This window comes from Malus domestica, chromosome 03 (genome assembly GCF_042453785.1).
Source record: "Malus domestica chromosome 03, GDT2T_hap1".
Lineage (NCBI taxonomy): Eukaryota > Viridiplantae > Streptophyta > Magnoliopsida > Rosales > Rosaceae > Malus > Malus domestica.
Genome location: NC_091663.1, coordinates 16,562,287 through 16,569,883, shown reverse-complemented (window position 1 = coordinate 16,569,883; position 7,597 = coordinate 16,562,287). Strand labels below are relative to the sequence as shown.

General features: G+C 35.1%; 1 long non-coding RNA gene across 2 annotated transcripts; it reads right to left on the bottom strand.

Annotated features, from left to right (window-relative positions):
- Positions 1-1,849: 1,849 nt before the first annotated feature.
- LOC114824122 (uncharacterized) lies at positions 1,850-3,573 on the bottom strand. 2 transcript variants are annotated; one of them, XR_011579299.1, is made up of 4 exons: positions 3,458-3,573; positions 3,211-3,368; positions 2,321-2,881; positions 1,850-2,152 (listed from the first exon to the last, which is right to left on the bottom strand). It is a non-coding gene; the product is annotated as an uncharacterized lncRNA (long non-coding RNA). The 2 variants fall into 2 exon arrangements; XR_003772368.2 differs by having other exon boundaries at positions 2,321-2,486.
- Between the last annotated feature and the right edge of the window lie 4,024 nt (positions 3,574-7,597).

Here is a 7,597-nt window from a genome sequence, read left to right as displayed (position 1 = left end):
CTCAATAGAGAATGAGTCAACTAAACATGATCAATAAGGAGTTCTCATACTCATGTCACATGAGAACTCATGGTTGAGGTATATGCAAAGTAGTCCTTTTACCTGAGGCATCATAGTTGTCTTGTGGTTAGGTCCTTAATCTTTAACTATGTCAAAGTCACTCCATCAGGAGGTGTCCATGGCATAGTTGGGGTTAAGCCACTTAGTCATGGAGGCAAGTGAATGCACAACAAAGGATCTCTAACATTCAAACCGTTTGAGGGAGAATACTTTATGATATGATTAAGAATCTCTGGCCAGAGTATGAATGAGATTTAGGAAGTCATTCCAAATCACATTCAAGGTAATCATATAAAGGTCGTACCCAGTGCACAAGGCTCCCGCTTTAAGCAGGGTCTGGGAGAGGTGAATGTCGGCTAGTAGACATGAATAAACTATCAAACCAAACAAAGTGGTCAAGAGTATTGTAATAGAGAAATTAAATGTCGTATTGCATTGTAATCCTAAACTAAATAGGTTCTCCACCTCTTCTGATTAGCTTAGGTAGCCATGACATACTGCTAGGTGTCACTTATGGTTTGTGGAAGCCCAAAGGTGAGTAATCGCTAAAGGGAGAATTGAAAGTATGTTTCAATTCACAATCGATTGTTAAAAGTAACAATCGCCCACTGCCTCGCTAAAAAGAACGTAATGGATCGTACATTGAGTAAGGTAGAGATTGACGAAACAACGGAGATGAGTAAGGATTATTAAATGGTTTAATTATTTATGGCTAGGATTAATTAATATGTTAATTAATCAAATGAATATGTTCATTATAGACCTCGGGTTAGTTTTGGGCCGCAAGGCCCAATGGGATTTGAATGTCAAGCCTATTAACTCAAGTTGTATGACAACTTGAAAATGCAAAGGGCTTGAAAACCTAATGAACCCTTAATGGCCGGCCATATAGAGAGGGGTAGTGAACTTGGCTTAATTGCAAGTTTGCCACTTCATTGTGAGGTGGTATAAAGGCAACTTTATAGCCATTTCATCATTGGGGTTTCTTTTGGAGAAAAGATGAGAACACAAGCTCCCTTTTCTCTCTTAGAGGTCGGCCACCCTATGAAGGTTTTACTAGCATCTAAATCTTCCTAGGTCACTCATCTCCTCATCAATGCTCTCCTTGGTGTGGAGACTTAAAGATTCCCTTTTTTTGGAACTTAGAGAATCCATTCTACCATCCTCATCTAAGATGATGAAATTGTGGGATAAGCTCTCATTGTGATTGTGGTTTTTTTTTTTTTTTGCTCTGAAAATTTAGTTGTGGAAGTGATACAAAATGAAGTGTCATTAACGAGGGTCAAATGTCGTCGAAAAAGGCATTTTGCCGTCACAAATACTTATTTCCAACGAGGAAAAACCTTCGTTGGGCGTCGCAAATTGTCCCATTAGAAATACCTTTTTTCCAACTAGCTGTCGAAAATACTTTATTATCGACGCACAAGACTTGTTGTTAGTAGTTAGTTTTTCGTCAGAAATGAATTTTCAAAGTGACAAACTTATTTTATTTTTGAAATGGAAATGTGGTCGTAAATAATTATATCGTTGTCGAAATTACTTTCCAAAAGACTTTTTTTTTTGCGATGATGTTGTTTCAACCAAATAATTGTGTTAGAAAATTTTTTTCCAACAAAATAATTTTTATTTGTGAGACTACACAATCGTCGCAATTACAATTTTCAACCATTAACTACTACCCTAATGTGTCACAAATATTATTTTCATCGGAAAAAAATAAAATAATAGACATTTCCAATGGAAATTGAGGCAAGAAATATATGCTTTTTCGTAAAAATTCCACTGAGCATTATTTAAAGAATATTTTGTATTATCATTAATAAAAACGTATATATGATCAATGTGGTAAAGCCAATACATTCATTGCAAACCTAAGATATGTGTTTGAACATATCAACACTAGTCCCCATACTTCGAAAATGCAAACTTGAATTCTTTTGAAGACGTGCAGGTAAAAGCATCTTCCCTTTTGTACATACAGTGTATGTAGCTCCTTCATCACTCCTTCATATAGCTTTTTCATCACTCCTTCATATAGCTCCTTCATGTATCTCACTACTTAAGTAGCTCCTTCATCATTCCTCATATCTCACTACACCGAAACCACACAACCACAAGTTTAATTATGATACAAATATCAGACTAACTGCTAGCAGAGCACAGAAAATCAACAACTACATAAATGGGTAGCTCCATTTTATTAATAAATAAACAAACAAACAAAAAAATGAAAATTTTGAGATTTTGGAAGAGTACTCACAGTGGGGTTCAGAAAACGATGCCAAAAACCTTATTTTCGTCGTCGTTGGACATGGAAGCGACTTAGGCACCTGTCTTTTTATGGCAGAGAAGCAAAGCTTCCAACTTGCACTCTCCGATGAACTCCTCGGTGACCTTCTCGAACCCCAACGTGTCCAAATCTTCATCTGTCAAGGTTAAGGAATAGAGCACCCATAACACTACGTACCCGTGAGTACCCACAAGAAAAAATGGATTAAATCGCAAAATTACCAACAAAAAAAGAAGAAGGGTAGCTTGGGGTTTGAGTTTCTTATATTATGTACCTCCTGGTAGTGGTTGTGGTGGAGAGTGAGTTAGGGACATGCCAACGGCAGTTGAGGAGAGGGAGGCGAAATGGGTTTGGGAAAATGAGGGAAGGAAGCCAGTGTGACAGTGGAGCAAGGAGGGTGGCGGTGGGGTTCGTAATCGGACGGTGGTGGTTGCTTTCAATGAGAGTAAAGACTTATATTCCAAGATTGAGAGATGAGACGGCGGTGGCTGTCATGATGTTGGGTCACGGTGATGGAGATAGGGGAGAAGTCTGAAAGACAGAGAGAAAAAGAAAGTGAATGAGAGACAGGAGAAGTCTGAGAGATAGGGTATTTCTCCCACCCCTGATTTCCTCCCCAATTCTGTAGCATCACCTACTTCCCATTTCCCTGTAACCTAACCACCAAATTTCATGCCAATTTCCTAAAAATCGGATTTTCCGCCATAATTGAACCATTCGATGAGAACCTTCTCAATTCTGCGCTTGTGTTTATGAAATTCAATCAAATTCTTAAAAAAAATATTGTTAATCACCCAAATTATAAGTCCAATCTAAAAGAGAAATTGCATCTGCAAGCATGAGAAAGAAGAGATTTTTACCTTTTCGTCCTGATGCAGAGCGATCCGGACGTGGACTTCATCCAAAGATTGCCAGAACACAAAAGCCCCCAAAGTCATAGAGAAGTAGGTAGCCACGTCCTTCACCATCCTCTTAGCCTTCTCGTTTTCTGCTTCCAAATCTCAAATTCAGGTGAGACCTGAAAATATATATGTCAGACCTCATAAGATATAAACTGAAAAAAACAACATGTGTGAGGATTCCATGGTTTCTATCATCATCACGTACGGCTACTAGAGGATGGAGGATGGAGGCTAGGCTTTTGCTTCTGAAGAGGAAATACAGAAAAGCTGCGAGAAAGAGATAATCGGCACTCTCCTTGGAAATAGAGACTCAAGTTTTTGGGCGCCATGCCAAAATTTTGAAAATAAAGAGCTAAAAATGCCAAAATTTTGGCAACTCTCCTAAACACACGGTAAGGATTTAATCTCACATAAGTGAGATTAAATCCTATGGTTATTATTGTAGTAAAGTTTTTTAATTAATGTCGAAGTATGAAAAATATAAGAAAAATATACAAATGCTCGTGATGACAATCTCTACAACTTTTGTGAAAAGATCAACTCCGAAATTCACCACTATCATCCCATAAACCGTAGATTAAATTTTAGCCGTTGATTGTCGTTTACGTTTACGCTCCATTCTTCTCACAAAATTTTGTTTTTCAAATTTTGTTTTTAGAAAACTTAATCTTCTAGTGAATTCAGAAACATGAACGGTTCAGCTCATTGATATCACGTTCAGATTTTTATGGTTTGTGAAATTATTGCTTTGAGTTTTTAAACCCTCTAGAAAATATATAACATCGACTCATATTTCAGTTAACCGTAAACATTGGAACGTGATATCAATAATCTGAATCGTTCATTTGTTTGCATCTGTTAAAAGATCATGTTTTCAAAAAATAAAATCCGGTGAGAAGAATAGAGCATAAATGACAATCGACGGTTAAATATAAATCTAGGGTTTATGGTTCTGGTGTCAAATTTCAGATTTGACCCCTTCACGAAAGTTGTAAAGCTTGTTATTACGAGTGATTGTATATTCTTTTTACATTTTTCACACTTCTACATTAATTATTATGAGCGTTTTGCATTATTTTTTTCACATTTTTCACACTTGTAAATGAATTATTATGAATTTTTTCATGTGCTTTGGTATCTTAAAATTGCTTTGGAAGTTTTTAATCTCACGTATGTGATATTAAGAATAAAATATTTATGAGTATGAGAGTAAAAAACTTTGCTAGATTAATCTAAAATTGTCAGCCTAACAATCTTTTTGTTGTATACGAGTTGATTTAAATTTATCCCACTTCTTATAATAGAATAAAAAATAAATAAAGTTTAAATAGATAATCATTTTTGACGGCATGTAGTTCCTCTCGCAAATACACAATCCATTCTAACAACAACTAATAACCCTCGAAAATAAAGAAATTACTACCGGCGACCTCTTGTTTCCCTCAAAAATAAACAATTACTTCCGACAACTTAAACACACCTTTGAAAAAAATACAACTATTACCGACTAATACAAGTTTCATCGTACATAAATGTGGCGCCAAAAATTCCCTCCAAAAAAAACAGCTATTTCCGATGGCGAGGGAACCCTTTTCCAAGGGCATTTTGAGTGTAGAAAATAATATGCCTCTTGTCGAACTATTTTCGACGGAGCATAATTTTTGGTCGGAAATAATGATTTTTTCAAGGGTATTCGTAGGTCCTTGTAAACAGTTGGTCGTAAATGACCCTTTTTTTTTTGTAGTGATACTTTGTTCAATGCCCATGATAAATGTTATGAGTTAACAAAGGCATGCAAATTATTTCTTTATCATAGAATACTATATTAAGTTATACACTTTTTTGCTCAACGGTTTTATTTTTAATTTTATGGTCCAATTTTCTCCATATGTATTCTAAGTTATATGTTTATTTATTGTAGAATTTAAATTAAGCATCAAACTTATTTCAAGAATATTCCAACGACACATGTGACCATTGGTAAATAATTGATTCCAACAAAACCATATGCCTTAAAAATTTATTCTGACAAAGAAAAAATTTTGTCGGAAAAAATATGATTACTTTCGACAACAATTAATCACCCTCGAAAATATAAAAGCATTATCGAGAGTACCTTTTTTCCCTCAAAAAAAGTGAATTTCCGATGAAACTTGAGACTTTTTCTTCGGACATTATTTGCATTGGTAATAAAAATTTGTTTCATGCCATGTTACCAACGACCCATATATTTTATGGTCACAAAATGTGCTTTTTACGATGGTTTTTTTAGGCCCTCGCAAAATCTTCATTGGTAATGACTACGTTTTTTTTGTAGTGAAGTAAGAAGCAAACTACACGAGTTGTCTCAACAATGGAATCATAATACAATGGCTGTTTTGAAGCAATGAAACAAAGTAACTAGTTGAGAAACTTAATTCATGAACTACAAGTTGTGAAAAGCATTGAAAAACCTTTAAAGATATACTGTGACAATGCAGCAGCAGTCTTTTTTTGCCAAGAATAACAGGAGATCAGAGGCTTCAAGGTTATTGGATATCAAATATTTGAAGGTACAAGATAAAGTAAGGGAGAAAGTGATCGAGATAGAGCATCTTGGCACTTACAGCATGATTGCAGACCCTTTAACAAAGGCTCTACATGTTACAGCTTTTTGAAGACATGTCACGAGCATGGGTTTACAAGCATGTCTTGATTATGTTTAAATGTGGGAGTAACGTATGGTATTTTACTCATAATGGTGAATTCATAATTATGAAGTAATTGTGTTTGGTATAGCTGCAAACATCTCTTACAGTATGCATATTTTGTTGTTTCATGATACTCATGAAATATTTGGTAATGAAGAACTACTAAAGGATACAAAAATATATTAAGGGATACCAATCATATGTGGGTGGATAGCTAGTAACATTGGATGTAAAAGTCATTATGAAATTTGTATGTATAAGTCAGTGATCACCATGTTTTCTGAACATAATTTGCATATGGTTTTAATTACACTCATGTGGGAGAATGTAAGGTTTTTCCGATAATGTGAGTTGTAACAAAACCATGTTAATTATATATTGAGAAAACTTAATGGACTTATATTATTAATGGACTTACAATATGTGTTTTAGTCATGATAAAACACCTAAAGGGAAATCACTAACTCACAAAATCAAGAGGATGAGTTGGTTCCAAACTCTCCTCATCGTGACATAACTGCTACCACAATGGATGGAGCAATTATGACTTTATGTGATTAAAACTGCTGCATGGTGTCTCGACTCGGACACCAGTTCAATATATACATCCCCCATCGTTTGTTGAACGTATGCGAGTCCCATAGAAGAGAAGAACACATCCTTTATTCCCCATAAGTTTCTGCAGTAAACTCACCACTACAAACCCTAGTTTTATCAGCATTATCGTTGCTTGCTTTCTGATCATTATGGAAAACTCTGCAAGTAAGTGTTGTGTGTTCTTATAAGTTTATATTCGTGTGATTATACTAATCCATCATATTAGCATGTAGTCCAAATATTCAGTTGATTAAATTTTAGTTCCACATATAAAGGTTTACATTTGAACCATGACAGGATAGAAGAAACTTTGGGGGTGAGAGTGAAAAAAATGTTGATTTTGTGTATTATCAACAAATGAATGAGTACTTACAAAGTTTGCGATGAGTTTTATGGTTGGAGTTTCTTTGGATTAGTTTATATTATTATTTTTACCATTGGTTCAAATTTGAGCAGTTAAATCATTTTTTCGTCGAAATTGATTGAATTGAGTATCAGAGTATCCCCGTAATACGTCAACAACAATAGTGAAAATAGGTAATACGTCATCAATAACATGTATTATCTTTCTTTTCTTGTAATTCCCGGCCTCCAAGTCCAACGGCGGTCGACCTTGACTCATCTCTAAGACATCAAGATCATGTTTAACAATCTTGACTATATTGAATTACTGTTTATGGCACAAGATTTTGTGGAAAATCCACACTACTATGTTGCATTCAATCGAACGTGAAATTAACGAGTTGAGATTCAAAGAAACATATCTTATACCTTCATCACCTTCATGTGACCAATTAATACCCATGTACACTTAATGTCATAGAATATTGCAACAACATCTCAAGAATTTTTTTTTTGGGGAAAGGAAGCGTTGTATTGAATAACTGAACTCATTCAGAGTTGCATATGTCTTAGAGGAGGAGCTCTTGAATAAGAGTAGGAGGTTCCACAATCCAAACTAGATTATTGCTACTAGACAAAGCAACAAGCTGGTGGGCAACCCCATTATATAAACGAGAGGCATGAATAAATTTCACCCTAAAGAAGGTGGAAGCTAA